The sequence below is a fragment of the Cryptomeria japonica genome, chromosome 2 (genome assembly GCF_030272615.1).
Source record: "Cryptomeria japonica chromosome 2, Sugi_1.0, whole genome shotgun sequence".
NCBI classification, from domain to species: domain Eukaryota; kingdom Viridiplantae; phylum Streptophyta; class Pinopsida; order Cupressales; family Cupressaceae; genus Cryptomeria; species Cryptomeria japonica.
The window spans coordinates 670412477-670431166 of NC_081406.1; the positions used below are offsets into that span (position 1 = coordinate 670412477).

General features: G+C 32.1%; 1 long non-coding RNA gene across 1 annotated transcript in view; it reads right to left on the reverse strand.

Moving 5' to 3' along the window:
- Window positions 1-17598, reverse strand: part of LOC131034050 (uncharacterized) — a 62848-nt gene extending 45250 nt beyond the window's left edge. The window contains exons 1-2 of the long non-coding RNA XR_009103732.2: window positions 17356-17598; window positions 17208-17236 (exon numbers count right to left, since the gene is read on the reverse strand). This is a non-coding gene — a long non-coding RNA (uncharacterized LOC131034050). The remainder of the gene's footprint in view (window positions 1-17207; window positions 17237-17355) is intronic.
- Between the last annotated feature and the right edge of the window lie 1092 nt (window positions 17599-18690).

Consider the following 18690-nt stretch of genomic DNA (forward strand, 5'->3'; position numbering starts at 1 on the left):
TGCATCTAACCAGAAAAATTCTCCATGAACTCTGCTTAACACTATCCTAATCACATCCTTAGGAAATTCAGGAATGCTAAGGATTTCTGTGAATCCTAGGGTTTCAATAACCTTGTGTTCAGCTTTAACATTGTCGGTATCATCACATATCACGGTTTTATACATGGTTTTGATTTCCTTATCTCCTAATTCTTCAATGTTGTAGTGGATGTACATTCTAGGGTCTTCAGCATATACAACACCTTTAGGAATTTGAGAAAATGCACCTAAGGTATCATCCTTCTTTGCTATCTAGGGGACTAACTGAAATACAGGCCTAGGTCTTTTAATTACTTCCACAATAGTAGGGTTCGCTATGTATTCAATTGCAAAGGTGGATGCCATGATTAAATACCTTTTTCTATCTTGGGTGGATGATTGCTTGGGGTGTGCTTGCTCCTTGTTCGAAATGCCTTAGCTCGAACTCTTCGCGCTCTCTGAAAATTTGAAATCATGGTGAAATGAAATGGAGCCAAAACTTTACTTTTATAATGTCTTATCGCCATCTACCACATTAATTGCATGCCGGTTGAGTATTCACTTAACATTGTCTGTCGGTAATAAGTAATTTTCAACTTCTTATCTCTAACCGAGGGAATAATAGCACGTGTCATTGGATTGCCAAACCCTCAAGGAAATTTTCTTCAATTAGATGAAGAACTTCCTGTCGGTGGAGCACTGCTCTGTCCTGCCAGTGAAGCATTTGTTGGTTCTACCGGTGGAGAGTATTCCCAATATTTCGATCAGCTTTTCTAATCCATTGCTTTGAGAATTCTTGCTTAACCTCTTCAACTTTTTCTTTACCTTTTAAGCTAGCACTTTTGTTGTCTACCGGTGTACCTTTACTTCTACAAAATTTAGCAATATGTCCAATCTTGTTACATGCATAACAAGTTACATTATTTTTCTGAATAGCTTTCCCATAATCTATGCCGGTTTGTGTTCTTCATTGATTAGATAAATGTCAAAATCTTTCACAAACATAACATCTCACATTCATTCTGCAGTTTTCAAAGTTATGACCAACTTTGTTGCATTTTGAACATTGACCGGTGGGTGTATTGATATTCTGATAATTCCTAAATCTACATTCATTTGCCCTATGACCATACTTATTACAGTTAAAGCATTTTCCATTGAATTTATAAGTATTAGGTTGTCTTACCGGTGTGTTGTGATCCTGAGTATTTGCAGTACTGGAGCTTTCACCAACTTCAAAGCCAATTCCAGAAGTGTCACCTTTAGGTTTTTGATTTTTCAACAAGGTGCCAAGTTCCTCTGAGCTTTTCTTGAATTTTTCTTTATGTTGATTTGCAGTTTCCAGTTCCCTTTCCAAGATTCCTTTTTGTCTCATCAGTTCATTTTAGTCATTCTAAGTATGCATCAGATCTGTCTTCAACATGTCATTTTCATAGCTAAGTCTTGTGTTCTCATTTGCTGCATCACTTAGTCTTCTGGTCAATTATTCTTCATTCTTCTTTCTATCCTCAATCTCTTTGCAAAATCTCATAGTCATATCCTACATTTCATTTTTTGTTGTCATGTTCTCTTTTTTCAGCTTGCTTATTTGATCATTAAGTGATTCATTTTCATCATTCTCATTTTGCAATTTTTCACAAAGTTCTCTTCTCTTATTTCTTGCAACAGTAAGATTTTCTTGAAGTGGCTGAATGATATCCTGAGCTGCTCTTAAATCATCTTCTAATTTGATATTTTTCAACTTCTCTGCATCATAGTCTGTAAGAGCTCCTTCAAGTTGCTTCATCAGATTTTCCATCTTTACCGGTGTCAAGATCTTCCTCAAGCTGTTAGGCTTCTAAAAATAGAGGACCATGCTCTGATACCAAGGTTTACTATCGTATGTTTCTTGTTGTTCTTCTTCCAAGGCTTCTTTTGCTTCTATGGCTTCTTCTATTGAAGGTCACATTAAAGAACCTTTGGTTTTGATTCCTTTTCTTTCTATTGATTCTTGCATCAATGTTTTTGGTGGTCATGGGGGTTTTCCTTTGAAAAAAGATTATACATGCAACTAAAAATATGAAACTAGTTTGTATTCCTTTAAATTAATCATCTTAAATGATAGTTACTTAATGTGTAACCCAATATCGAACATGCACAACATTCAAAGTATATGGTGGCAAACCTAAACTACACTAATCTACATGAAGGAACCGAGGAAGATGTTTTAGTAAAGGAATTACCATTTAGCCCCTTAGGTCGTTACTTATTCTATTTAAAAATATAGTTAGAAATTTCAAGAGGGAAGAAATAATTATGTAAAATTACACATAAGAACTAGAGATGAACACTTAATGCAAATAAAAATAGAAGAGATCACAAAATAAGATCTTTGATAATCCATGCTTACTCAAAGAAATCTCATGTCATAAAGAGAAGTTCTCCCAAGAGACATTGGGAAGGTTTTCCACTCGATGTGATGATCAACTACTGAAGAATCACATGTTAATGAATGTGACCCCAAAGACCAATTATAATATCTCCTATAATATCTCAATGAAATATGGAGACATCCAAATCATGAAGAAACCTTTGCATGACTGCATCTTCTTTAGAATCAAGACAAAACTATCCCTCAAGTATATCAAACTATTACATACCTCATTTGACTACTCTAATTAATACTATAGACAAACTTATACAAAAATGGACAAAAGATCAATGTTTGGCAAGAAGACTAACCCTCCTCACTTAAGAGAAACGTGTATAAATAAAATCAAACTACTACCCAAAATTCTTCAAGATAGCAATAATTACTGCAATCTCTAGCAACTATTCGAAGATATGTTCTTTCGAGGGTTAGTGCACTATCATGATGGGCCAAATAGTGATAGTAAAAAAAAATTCGTGGGATGGAGAAGTGCTAACATTTAGAATTAAGTTTAGTTTGAGTTGAAATTTTGTTAACATTTCTAGCTAGTATGGATTCCCTCTAAAATGCCTTGGCATTACCTTAAATTTAGGCAAGTGGAAGTCCTAAACTTGCGAAGTCAACTTAAAAAACGTGTTATTTTTATCCTATAAAATTTCACTTTATCCTTGACATAACAATTTTTTCGTAATCGAATTTAATAGAATGAAAAGGATTTGAAGTTAAAACTCTCAAAATTCTGGAAATATAATATATTCCTCTTATAACTTGAAGTTATTACTTTTTCTGCATATGCTATCTATATAGATATCCATATTGAAAAACATTCATATTCCAAACTTTTTTTACTTTTTTTTTTAAATTCAAAAGATGCATCACATTGTTTGCTTCAATGTACACATGCTTTACAGAATTATTTATCAAATTAGATTGACTGAAAAAAATATTTTTTAAATTTTAAAACTTGTAATAAAAAAAAATGAAAATTCAAAAAAATGTGTCACATATACTCATGCCCTTTATTTATATCTAAAGTTTGAAGAAAAATATTTCATCTCAGATTTAAATTGGTTCAAAAGAATCACCCATCTTTTATCGTATTCTAAAAATCTAAATAATGCCTCGGTAAAATATTCAATTATCATCGAATCAATTCAAAATAAATAATAAATAATAACTCAAATTATATAGAATTCTTAACAAGCTTTTTTGCAATCTTATTTTTAAATTGTGTAGAGAACTTATTCAATTTTCAACATGAAGTTACTTAAGTTTGCTTTTACCATTTCCAATGCCATTTTGAAACATTGTTTGACCTATCGTAATCGAACACTCGTTCTTCAAAAAAATTGTGCAGTCTCTACCTAAATAATGAATTCACTACAACATTCTGTATACTCCATCAGATTTGACTTCCATGTCTGGATAGAAGAATCTCCATTAAATCATGTCATATACATAAACATTAAATTCACTTCAACATTCTGTATACTCAATCAGACCTGATTTTCAAGTCTAAATAGTTGAATCTTCATTCGATCCTGTCCGAAAGGAATCTCTAATCTTCATTAGTTCGTGTCATATGCATAAACATTGAATTCCCTTCAACATTGTATATACACAATCAGACTTGATTTCCATGTCTAAAATAATAGAATATTCATTAGATCATGTCCATGCATAGAAAAAGAGAATTCTCTTTCATTCATGTGCACAACCTCCTACAGGCAGCTAATTTCATTGTTTTCTAAAGCCAAATAACTACTTACACTATCACCCATTCCTCAAGGACTTTGTTCTATCTTGGTTGCTACACTCCATATTCTGGATCTACATCTCTATGCATGTCACACAACTACACAATATAAAATCTGCTTCTACAAGTAGCCTCCGATCTCCTTCAGTAAGTTTAGAGGTGCCGTTACAACTTGTCTCTAAACTACTCCTTTGGTGGCATCAAATCCTTGTTCATGTTTCCTTTGAATTGAAACCATACTTTTGCTTTGACTAAAACCTTTACATTTTTGTACCGGATCAAGAGTTCCAGTTAATCACCTTTAGATGAACTATTAGGGCTGTAACACCTAAACCCCACTGTTGCCTTTTCTACCGCCATTTCTTATAACAATCGAATACATTCTTACTTTACAAAGCAAATTTAAAAACTAATCGAGCATGTTTTCCAAGTAAGCAACATAAGCTCACCAAGTATGCCACCTCAGACAACATGAAGACACTATTTGTCTTATGACCTGTGAAAACCAGTTATGTATTCTGCCAAGTGTCCATTTATATTTCTTTGAGCCATTTTACTGGCTAAATATGAACAGAAAATATGGAACTTCTGATCTTTATGAAAATTGGACCACATAGCATGGAGCCATGGGGGTTATCTAAGAATTCTCCACTGGAGAAATAAAATCGTGTGAGATAAAGCCACATACACAATGAAAGCCGCCAACTAACCATGAGCCCACTAAACACTACATATGTTGGACGAATCACGCTGATAATTAGAGATCAATGGGAAGGGCTTAAATTTAGTTGTTAAAGATGTAGGCCAAATATTTAGTATTCTATTATCGTCAATCAGAATTGAACGTGTAACCTCTTCCCTTCTCCTTTGTAGGTGGAGTATTCCTTCAAATTAGATCGAGAACATAAAACATGGATCATTAGGCAACCCAGCAAACAACAATTGGATCTTTTTGATGCAGGCACGCTTAGGTGTCCATGTACCTGCCTCCGAATTAAGAAGTAATAAACAAAACATTATATCTTGTCAATCATGCTGCTGAACCTGTTGGGGTGGTTCTTATGGAGAGAGAAAAATAAATAAAAAAATTGGGATTTTTTAAGATCATTTAAAACAGATTGTCATGAATTTTGTAGTATAGTTGAAGTTCAAAATTTATGGAAGTTGGTGGTCTCATGAATTTTGTTATTTTGGACATTCAGTTCAACAGACTAATAATATAAAATAATAAAAAAATTTTTTAATGAAAATGCAAAAACTTGAGTTCATTGACAAGAGGCAGAAAAAAGTTTAAGCTGGTGGGCCAATTTCTAGCCTCTCACCTTATCCACCCACTGAAATTTACAATCCTAAAAAATAAGGACTGCTATTTTTTGAAAAAAGATTCTAATTAAACTTATAAAAAAAAAATTGGTTCATAAGACCTTCTACACTTTAAAATAGATCTGAGACCTCCATGAGACCTCAACCTTATCTATCTAATTGTCCAAATAACAAAAACTAAATGCAAGTCTCAACCATTGTTGTTAGTCCACAGCGCATAGAAAATTTTTGCCACTGTATATGACCAATGCACCATGAAAAAAGATGCTCCACTTAAGTTGCATACCATAACCAATAGCAAGTCTTCAACCAATTCAAAATAAAGTGTAGGGACTAAACCAAGGGCTCAAAGAAAGATGCAGCCAACAAGAGACTCAATCTTTTTCTTCACAAGCCACCATTGAAACAACTTAGAAGATTTGACAATGCACCAGCAATGGGGGGATTATTACAGGGAGAAAGTAATGAAACCTGGCAAAAGCACAAGGATAGTGTCGTAGCTAAAATGTCTCGGCTTATTTATCAATATTGAAGGCACCAAAGTACTAGGTAGAGTCATAATTAAGTTATCTCAATTTGAGTGTCAACAACATACGCTAACAATATGGTTAATAACGGTGTTTCTAAACGTTGCTTTACAAAAGTGATTATTAGCATGTCTATATTGAGCATTGCTCAACACTAACAGTTGCAAAGACTTGAAAAAATTTCGATGCATAGCCATGATAAAAATGATGTCTCTCGAGTTGTCGATTTGAGTATAAATATATTATTTGGATATCAATCCACCTACAATTAGATAGATTCTTGGGCTGCAAGGTTGAAATCATTGGGGTTGGTACACTTTATAAGCAGTAGCGTATAGGAAATTGAAATTTTTGAAGATGTCTTTAAGGTTAGTAAAATTTTTACCACTATTAAAGATTGGTGAGAATGGAAACTATTTCGTATAAGAAATAAAAAAAATTAAATTTCACAGAATGTAATTGATTTGGGTTTTCGAAAGATTTCTTCATAAGCATAAATAAGTCTTTATCTTTTGAAGATATAATAGAAAGGGGTTCAATGATCAAGAAATGGTCTACGGATCTAATGAAGTGCTTTAGATCAGATTGAGAACCCTCAGCATGTGAATTGAAAATTTCATAAACCATCTTTAAGGGCATTGAGAGACAACATACTATATCATTTAATAATCCTCATAAAAATCTCTTAATCAAAAAGAACAATGAGATAATACATGTTATGATGTATATGGCATAGGTCAAGAGTGTGCAAAATAGATGGTTTAAAATTAATATATCAATTTATCAAATTATATTTCGAATTGAGTTCCAATCAAATATATAAGGGATGTTTATGCTGCGGTAGAACTCCTACATTGCACTCACTATAACATGTTTCATAATTTATAACCATTTATAATAGGATAAGTATGTTAATCTACTAAGTGCTTTGATGCATATAGGAAGTTGATAAAGACGCTATTTTGAGGGAAAACATACTTGCAAGCAAATCCCCAATATCCAATGGAAATTAGACTTGATTTACTTCTCCTATAAAGGGATGGATATCCATTTAAATTATAATTTCACTCCATCTATCACGGAATCAATCTCAAGTAGTTTAGAAATGAACCTAGGCAAGCAAGTAATTATCTAAACGTAAGGAGTGACTACATAAAAGTATGAATGAGAGATAAAATGCTAAATACCTTGGATTAAGTGTGAAAGAGACTAAATAAGGATGAAGAGGGTATTAAGTCATGGGCCAAACCTAACATAAGAGTGTTGTTAAAAAATCGTATAAAAAAGGTCTCATTAAAATAGGGCCAAAACTAAATAAAAAATGGTATGAATATACTACTCTTAGTATTACAATATGATGTGATAAGAGTTGTGAATTAAAAACATAAATTCATGTATTAAGTAATTGAATGCTATCTAAAAGTGGCTCTCAAGTTGTAATCAAGATTGTCACTGTCATTAATTTGAATTTCATAAGATACTATAAAGCTAGATTGAGACAAATTGCGATAAGAATTAGCACATTCATTACTTTACTGGGCTTTATATGATAGAAACAACTTTTCTTTAATTATAAGGAAAAACATTAAGATATTGTTTTCATTGAGAACCTTTTTTTTGCATTACATTAAATTTTCTATAATAGTTTATACCCACTCAATATCCATTTCTATGATTTTCTACTTCCACAACCATTCACATGCCTAGTAAACTATGAATACATTTACCGTATGTCAACCAATTTACACCCTTTTGATTACACACCCTTTTATTTTTTATATTCCTTCAACATATACTCATATAACCTTGGTCTTCCTCAATCCATCCTTGACCACTTCTATGACACCCAACCTTTTGAACACAAACATAAGTGAGTTGTAAAATATAAAAATTGTATTGATGATTTAAAAGTCTCGTAACAAGGATATAACAAGTGAGTTGTAATATAATTTGTCGATATATGGCCCATATTGGCTTATACTTTACCAAATGGATTTGTTTCACCTAGCTTATAATGTATGATGGTGGAGATCATATATCAACTCACATCTATAAAGTTTAATGCAAAATATCTAAGTTTTATGTGCCCATGCATGCTCTTTCTAGGAGAAAACATGTTTTCATCTTTGCTACACATCATTCATCCACTCAACTTTTAACTATTTTTTATTTTTATTATCTCCTAAAAAATGTGGCCTCCCTTTCATTGTATACGTAATTTAAGGAGGGCATATTAATGCTAATTGGATTCCCAATGATGTACATAATTTTCTAAGTTGGTTTTTTCCCTTCAACATAACAAAATGGTGGGCATTCAATGCATATCGAGCATAAAAAGACACACACTTGTTCTAGTTGCTTAAATTTCTACATTTTTAGATATTTTATATCCTTTTTGCAGGAAATACATTTTCCATTTATACTTTGGCATGCTTCCTTACTTAAAATTTTGTGCACACTAGTTGAGGGGGGGGTGGGCAAGGGTGTTGTTTGTGTTTGGAGGATATTGAAGAAAAACACATACTTCACTCTTTCACTTCTACAATTTACACCAGTTTTTGTGGATATCACTAATTTGTTTTAGCACGCATTTATATTCTTGAGGGGTCAACATCTAGAATTAACTTTCTTAATGAACCTCAAGTCCTAAAGGATATTGAGTTGTGTGTCTAGGTTTGTGCATTTGAGGACATCATCCCATTTTATTGTTATTATTACATAAGATCTATTATCAAATTGGAGAGAATTGTCTATTAATCATACACATCAAAAAATATATTGGTAATATTGTCAATTTAAATCATGCAAACTAATAGATACTCATTATTCTCTATTTCCTATTTTGATTGACGCATGGTGATTCAACCTAGGGGCATAGAGAATAGTTGCGATAAATTTTTTTCTAACTTCTATTAAAAAAAGTTATATGCTTCTCTATGTGCATAGTAGGATCACGAAGGTGCTTCCTAGCACCACCCCCTTTTTCCCAAATACAAATAATCCAATAAAAAAATGCACATGTGAAATGACGAATTGAATATTGGATGAAATCATAGCACCTAGATAGAATCTCACCACCTAAATCATATTGTAAAAGCTATTCTACTATAAGCTCTAGGATTAAAAGGTTAAAATAACCTCAAGTTTTTTATTTCAAAATAAATTCAAATTTTTGAATTACAAATTTTTGTTAGAAATTATAGTTGTTGAAGTTAAGATTGCACTGATTCGTTGATAATCCATAAATCCTCACTTTCATTTATCAATTTTATTTATTTATGTTAGTATCAAATATATCTATTTATTCTAACTTATTATTTTTACTGAATTAGTTTACAAATGTTCCACTCATATAAGTAGCAATGTGAGAGAAATAAGAGCTCTTATGAGTATTTACTAGAGACTAATACTAGCTTCTTATGAGCAAGGACACCATAAATTACCTAATACAAGATCTTATGAGCACTTATTATAGACCAATACGAGATCCTTACAAGAAATCATAGTAAAAAATACGTATGGAATACCAAGAGGCACTACTTAGAAATCCATATATCTAGAAACAAAATCTAGATGTCAACTATGACATATGAAGAATCACAACTTTAGAATTTCATGTTAGATGTCCCTCTAGGAATTTGAACTTGGATCTCCAAAACCTAATGCTTTGACCAATCAAACCCAAATCGTTGGAAGATTCTAAATTATTGTTAATTCCTTTGTCACCATTTAGATATCTAAACTAATGTCGTTGCATTCCACTAGAGCATGAATCATATAATTCCAACTATCAAGAAATGATCCAATCACAGAAATGATCCAACGAAAGATTCACAAAACAAAGATAAAACAATAAACAAATTTATTGAAAACCTAAACTTTCATACAAGTATAACAAATGTAAGAGAAATATTCCTCATTGAACATGAGGAAGCTCAAAATAATCTTTAATTCTCACCAAGGAACATATTGAGGTGTCCCAAGGCAACTTTTAAAGCTTGTATTCCCTTGATTATAGCATCTAAAAAAATACTAGAAGATAAAATACATAAATAAACTGATCACAAAAGACGAGGAAGGTATATATCTCAAATAAAAAAAATCAACCACAAAACGTAGTAAGATTAAGAAAATATTAAAGTAAAAAATATTATTTTTAAAATTTGGTTGAAAAAGTAAAAATACCATATTTAGGCCCAAGGATTGTATAGAGGGCCAAAGAATGTTATAGAAGCCAAATTCATAGATAGTATCTTTACTACGGTCATATATATATATATATATATATATATATATATATATATATATATATATATATATATATATATATATATATATATATATATATATATATATATATATGAGCTTTGAATTATTGGTATAAGTTTCTTTATGCATTTAACCTCTTTCGTTGTTATCGTTCCATTCATTCCCAATTCTGACAGGTATTTGGGGCTGCGATAGTGCTCAAACTAATGGCTTGGACATGTAACCTTGTATTTGCTTACTATATATTATCTCTTCAGATATATCTGTTATTGGTGTTAATTAGTGTATTTAGCTTCATGGTGTTATTGGTGAATATTGGGTTTTTATACAAGCTATAACTAATATTTGGCTTCAAGCAAAATGGTGGTTGTTGGCTGTTTTGCAGATTAGATCTTCATAGGTTGACTAGTGTACTAATTTGGATCTTCGGGGACCCCCTTTATGCTTCTCGAACTCTAACTCGAAGAAGTGGTGGCAGTTGCCTTTGTATCACGATATTATCATTCTTCTTATGTATCAGTTTATTGGTTAGCCTCCTCGTAGGTTTATTATGTAAGGGTCTGGCAAATAGCCACCTACTGTATCTTTGTCAAACTTTATTCACACGAGCTACGACCAGAGGTTTTCTTCCTGGTTCTCTCCTGCCGGTATGCTCACCTGAACCAAGAAGCTTTTTTGTAAACTTTTATTTGATTAATAAAATTATTCAGCTACGACCCATTATCTATCATTAAAAAATAAATAAATAAAATTAAAGAACATAAAATTTGTAAAAGACAAAGGAAATGGACCAATAAAACATAAAAATAACTAAGGAATCAAGAGAAAGAAAGAAAATGACAATATGATGAGGACACAAATAAAAATGACTTATTAAAAGTGAAGGATAAAATAAGAAAGAAAATATGATGAAAGAAGATTATAAAGTGAATATTACATTTTTTAATATTAGGTGAAAACAAAAGATTACATGTTCAATCAATAATAATTAAGAACATAGACATTCAACAATAATCGAAACGTATAATATTATATCCACTTTTACAAAAATATGATTGAAGGTGACAAATAAACTATGTTCCATAATATTTTGGGAATGGGGATGATGGGACAATACACACACAGATCTCTACAAGTTAAAGCTATGAGATTTCCACAATCCATATTGTATAATAGTTTGTTTTTCTGGATTCGATTGTGTGTGTTATTTTTCCATCAACGTTTCGAATCACACTCCGTGATTCATCATCAGGATGAGAAGAATTCTAAAGATATGAAAGATGTTGAGTTGCAGATTTGAGACAAAATATAAAGAGGAGTGGGTTGCGGGAGGGCATGAGGAACGAGGAGAAAGGAAAAGAAAAAGAGAAAGAGAAAGGACCACCTGAGGGATGGGAAAGAAAAAGGACCACCTGAGGGATGGGAGACCAAAAAACTCCAAGGAATAACCACCCAAGGAAAAGAAAATGGAAAGCCAAGCAACATAAACAAACCACTAAAAAACAAAAAAGAAAGAGAAATAAAGTCAACAAATTAAAAATAGATCAAAACGAAAATAAAAACATATATATATATGTGTGTGTGTGTGTGTGTGTGTGTGTGGATTTATACACATATTCGTAAATGTTATATATATATATAAACACTTACAAATATGTGTATAAGCCCATACCTATACCAAAAGGTAGAGAGATGCAACCAAAAATGAACAAAAGCATTAACATAAACAAAAAGCCAAATGCAAATATAAAAATACAAATGCAAAAAATCAATAAACGAATAAATCAATGAAAATATACAAATATGCAAAGAAACCAAAGGGGGAGAGGGAGAAGCACAAAGGAAAAAGAAAGAGGGGGAGAAGTCAAGGCGGGGGGTGGGCATGGAACTGGAGGACAGAAAGAAGAGGGTGCCATGAGATGCTGAGGTTTAGCCCATCGTCACGATTAAGATTGGAGGGGTGATGGATAATAGCAATGGCCTCTTTAACTTTTCTCTTGAAAAAATTGTTCTCCCTCCACAATATTTGAGTGTCCTCCAAACAAATATGGTGCTTGGTAGTAGACGAATGCTTAGCTAAGGCTGATTTGAGGGCCCGTTCATGCTTAATGTCGGCACAGTGCTCTTTAATTCTAGTCATGAATGAACGAACTGTTTCACCAATGTATGGAGTACCACAAGAGCATACAATCTTCTAGACACCTGACTCTAAGAAGGCATCCCTAGCGTCCTAGAGTAAAGGGGCATGCCTCTTAATGGTGGAAACAGGTTTGAAGGCGCACCGGAGACCTTTTTTCCCAAGGATTTTTGAGATCTTGTGCGATATGCCTTCAACATAAGGGAGAGAGACAAACGGGGCCTGAGATGGCTGGGAGGGCAGGGGATTAGAGATGGAAAGGAAATGAGATTTGGCTTGGAGGAAGGCCCTAGAGATCTGCTTGTTCGAGTAGCCATTCCATTTGAAGACTTGACGAAGATGGGAGAGCTCTTGGTCTAAGTTGTCCTCATCACAAATCCGATGGGCTCTTAATGCCAGGGTTTTAAGAATCCCAACTTTCTGGCTAGGGTGGTGATGAGAAGTTGAATGAAGATAAAGGTCAGTGTGGGTAGTTTTGCGAAACACCCGACGACCAAGGGATCCATCTGGCTTCTTACAGATTAAGACATCGAGAAAAGATAAAAGGTTGTTGGATTCAAGTTCTTTGGTGAAGGCAATAGAAGGAGAAATGCTATTGAGGTGAGCATGAAACTCCTCTAACATGTCCAAGCCGTGGGGCCAACAGACATTGGTGTCATCCATGTCCAAGCCGTGGGGCCAACAGACATTGGGGCCAAATGTTTTTATTTTCGTTTTGATCTATTTTTAATTTGTTGACTTTATTTCTCTTTCTTTTTTGTTTTTTAGTGGTTTGTTTATGTTGCTTGGCTTTCCATTTTCTTTTCCTTGGGTGGTTATTCCTTGGAGTTTTTTGGTCTCCCATCCCTCAGGTGGTCCTTTTTCTTTCTCTTTTTCTTTTCCTTTCTCCTCGTTCCCTCCCACAACCCACTCCTCTTTATATTTTGTCTCAAATCTGCAACTCAACATCTTTCATATCTTTAGAATTCTTCTCATCCTGATGATGAATCACGGAGTGAGATTCGAAACGTTGATGGAAAAATAACACACACAATCGAATCTAGAAAAACAAACTATTATATCTCTACAAGTTGACAACAGTATAACATGACAATGTTAAAATGAACTTGTATGATATTTTCTCATATTGGAAGGATAGCTAGGGTATGTCCCCTAACATCCCCCTCCTATCTCCAAACTACCTCAGAGATGAGAATGGGGTTAGATTGGGAAAACGTTCTCATATAACAAAACAAATATACCTTAAATGTGAGATGCTTCATTTCCATAAATTCCTATAGTCTTAACTATCGATACCCTCACTTGGATTTTATTAAAAAAGTCCCAAAAAAATAATTAAAAAAATTGAATAAATTGTTAAAAATATCACCTACACGATGGAAAAACTCAATTTTCCAACAATAATAATCACCAGAAGAAGAAGGTTTATTAAACAAAATATACACTAAAAGATTTATCAATCTTCTTAAAGAAAAAAGTAATGCATACAAAATCCTTATGTCGACTTCTCTCGGTGCGATCATTACTCAGAATTTATATCCTGAAGATTACGACACAGCCCGCTAGTTGGGAAGAATTATGAGACAATAAAGATCTCATAAAAGTGCACAAAAATCTTTGTCATCTAAAGGTTTCTTAATTTAAAAATGAGATGGATTGAATTATTTTTTCTTAACTAAAAACTTTTAACATCTTTTTGGTATCAAACTAACCATCATTCTGGTTAAGAGAAAAAAAAAACTGGTGAATGCTTTTCCCTCTAAATTTATACCGACTAGATCTTCTTCTTAACTCCATTGTGGCACAGTCTACTCTTTCTGTGATTATAAATGTCTGTTAATGCTAAATTGCAACTTGGTAAGTGGTTCAATAGTATCTAATAATAACAATATTGCTAAGTCTCTATGAGAGAAATTTTAAACAACAAAACTAAATTACTAAGTTTAGACTACGTCTCATCTCTCCGAGAGAAACCTTTTTAATAGATTTATGTAACTTTTTTGCGTTACCAGTCACGAGAAATGAACGTCCATAATTTCGTTTAGTGAAATATAAGAGCTCAAAAGCGTCACTGCAGATAGCAAATCAAACTCGCTGAAATACAAACGGACCGACCTTCAAATCCTATTGGTTGCAGAAGTAAACAGTAATGACTTAGATGAAATGAATTCAATCTAAATAAGTAGTGAGCAGAGATATGAAAGAAATATTTGTCTCAGATGAGAGATAAATTCATTTTGAACAAAAATGAGATACAGCAAAGCGAGTTATCTGAAGTTATTAAATTTTTACAATCCATTTAATTAGAGTCAGATGTTTGTATTTTTTATTTTTTTTTGGTATCAATTTCTGGTGTTAGAGTGGAAATAAGGATGAAAAATAGACAAGTTGCAAATCTGGAGGCTACAACAACAATAATAGATATAAATTGATTAAAATGATAAAAATATTTGATAATTAATATAAATGTAAGATAAGAATAAATTAAGAAATTTATATATAAGATAAAATAATGGAAACCTCATAAAATATGAAAAATAATTAAAACAATTAAATTTATTATAATTCAGTTTAATAAACATATAAATAGTTATTAATAATAACCTATATAAACAAGAAAAATCAGAAAGGATATAATAAATAAAAGAAAGAAAATATGAAGATAACTGTAAAAGATAAAAAGGAAAAGGAAGAAGGGCATATTCTAGATATCTATAATATATATTAACAAAAAAAAAGAATAAAGACAACATTCAAAATGAATAAATAATAACCACACTATCTATGATATCATAAGAGAAAGTAAATAATGCATATATGTGATAAAGAACTGATTAAAAATTATGGTCATTTGAAATTTAAAATGAATATAAAAAAAATTAAAAATTAAAAGTAATAAAATAAGGGACATCTAATAAATCCTTGTAAAAAATATTAAAGAAATCAAATAATAAAATATTTGATGTTTAACTAAATAAATATCAAAACTATAAATAAATGAAAGATTATATATACACATATACACATATATATATATACAAATAAATACATATGTATATATAGATACCTATGCATATATACATACATATATATACATATATATATATACATACATATATAAATAGATGTATATGTATATGTATTTTATATATATATGAATAGCAAATAAAACTTGCTGAAATACAAATGAACCTTCAAATCCCATTGGTTGCACAAGTAAATAATAATGACTTACATAAATAAATTCAATCTAAATAAGTAGTGAGCCAGATATCAGAGAAATGTTTGTCTGGTATGAGAAAAAAAAATCATTTTAAACAAAAATGAGATATAACAAAGTGAAATATCTAAAGTCGTTTCGACTCACAGCTAGCAGAGCTGTGAGTGTATTCAAGTGCTTAACTAGATCTTAGCAGTCATACATTCTATTTTACACTTTTGTCCAGATAATCCTAAGCTGTGAGAGTATTCAAGTGCTTAACTAGATCATCTAGTCTAGTGGAAAACAAGAATTTGTTGGTTGTTTAGGTAAGGTACTGAAAATTGCCTAAAGATATTTCTAACAGTACTGTATCTAGTCAGCCATGGTATATTTTAGCTTTTGAATATTTTTCCAGATTAAATGATAAAAACCTTATAAAGATGACCTATACAATCAATCCAAATTCTCGCTATGAAAGGTTTGTGCTTTTTCTCAACTAAAAGTGTTGAAAGAACTAAACGTCCAGCTATTGCTCAATCAGCATATATAAATAAAATTTAGAAAAATGTGGAGAAATGAGAACACTTATTCAAGGTTGGACGAAAACCCACCAGTAAAAACCATTAGAATAAATGACATGATGAACCAGATTTCTGCTTTCAGGAGTCTGTACTATTTTGGAAAGAAATCGGCAATTTTATCAGACAACCAACTCGTTAGGGAGAAGCATTCTTAAGGTTTTAAAAAATAAAAGAAAAAATGACGAAGTTTATGGCCCACAACCTTGTATGAGCACTTTATAAACTGAGAATAATATTAATATCAATGTTTCTTTTTGCTAGCTATCAGTTTTGTAACATCTATAGAAATGGTTTAATATAAACCAGATTTAATAAGTTTCTTAATGGTTTCAAGAAATTAGGTATTCCTTATTGTGATCAAGCTTAAGACAATCCATGTGGTTAGAATGCTGCTTTGGAAAGACCCTTGGAACATTATCTTAGGATCCCAAATCACCTTATCAAGATAAATAACGACTTAATATCAGTCTAACATCGCTCACGGTATCTCTAACTTACTCTAACTTACAGATCCAGTGAGTATTCCTAAGCATCGCAGACTTAGTTGGAAGGAGTGGCGATAAACAGATTACGGAAATATTTATTTTGCAGAAGTTCCAAAGTGAATGAATGTTATCTTAAAAGAAAAAGAAAAAAACCCTGAAAAGAAATTAGGGACGTGATTTTAATGGATTCGGGAGCTAGTCATCATCTACAGATGGATCTGCTCAGGGCACACTTAACCATTAAAGTTCTATTTTATAATTTCTTCATTTTAGAGATCCAAGCATAAAAACCATACTCGCTGTATTAAACAGACAAAACTTACTGAAGCTCACAAGGAACCTAAATAGAACGGTGTTTGCCTTACAAACCCTGATGAGCCATATGAAACTACCATCTATTAAAAGCACAATCTCTTCTTCTTTTCCTTCTCTTTTTTATAAAGAAATAGATATATACACAGGAAAACCTAGAATTTAAAAGAGGGGCAGAAAGACATACATACAGTTCTGAGAAGATCTTGTCCTTGGCTGCACCAAAAGAAACGAAATAAGAAGGCTGAAATGGACAAAAGACTTGCAGATAAAATCATTTTATAAACGCCCAAGAAAAGGGCAGATGAAATGTGGACCTTGTTACAGATTTGTACCTCTGCTTCAAAATATTTTGCAGGTGCGTACTCTTCCAAATACACCGAAAATCTTGCCATATCTTGCCCTTCTAAAGGACAGACCATGAGGGCCTATTATTTAAAACAGCATTAATGGACGATTCATTCATGTCTGGTCCTACCAAACTGCTTAACTAGAGCGCATACAAAGTGCAGAACGGTACATCCTAAAGATATGTTCATTCTCCGGTTTCGAACGATATCACAACCAGGAGGAGAGTTGAATACCTATTTTGTGGGCGTTCAGAAGAGTTGCGAATTTGCAAACGTGGAAGGTGCAGATTCATTCCATAGGGCTCGGACTGTGCGAACACCGTCCCGTACAATATTTCTGACATTCTTTGAAAGTACACTTAATTATAGGTATTGCTTTTCTCAGGTGGTCTTCATTGAATGGATAATAATTTTTAAAACTAAACTATATGGTTAATTCAAATAGATTGGACCCTCAAATTTAAGTCTTTCCCTTCAAAGAAAATGATATGTGGTTAATTTAAATTTAAAATAATTCAATTTTACATACTATAAAGTTAGAAAAAGATAGAAGATATATGTTGATTGTGCATTGTTTTTGGTATCTATTTTAATGAGGAAGAGAGCAAGATATGAGAAGAAGAACCATTAACCAAGATATGAGAAGAAGAACCAAAAAAATAAGATAACAAAGAGAAGAGGGTGCATAGATAGATAACAAAAGAGAGGTAGGGTTGATCAAGTTGTTTAAAATTTAAATCAACTTTCTAAAGTGAGATGGGAAAACAAAAGAAAAAGCAAAGAAATTAAGAAGAGAATAACAAATGAAAAAAAAAAATTATATAAAAAATAATTAAAAATTATATTAATAATAAGGAAGATAAAAGAATGAAATAGAATAATAAAAATGGGATTAGGAAGAAAGAATAAAAATTACTAAATTAATATCTAAATAGATTTAAAAAATTGAAAAAATTGAAAAAATAATAATATGATGTACACATAGATAACAAGAGAATAAAAAACATGGCATATTAATGGGCTTGGTAGGATAAATTCTATAGTTGATCTGATGCAAAGGGTAGTGTGGAGTAAACCAAAGAAGGGATGGATAAAGATCAATTTAGGTGGAGCTTTGAGAGGGAATCTAGGGGTTTCAAGTGCAGGGTGTATTGCAAAGAATGATGAAGGTGTGGTCTTGGTCAGGGGTGTGCAATGACTTTTAGATAAAATAAACAATGAGGCAGAGGTGAGAGCGGCCTTACTGGCCATTTTTTTAATAGATAAACTTTCGATGACAAGATTACACTTGGAAGGAGACTCAAAAATTGTCACTAATGC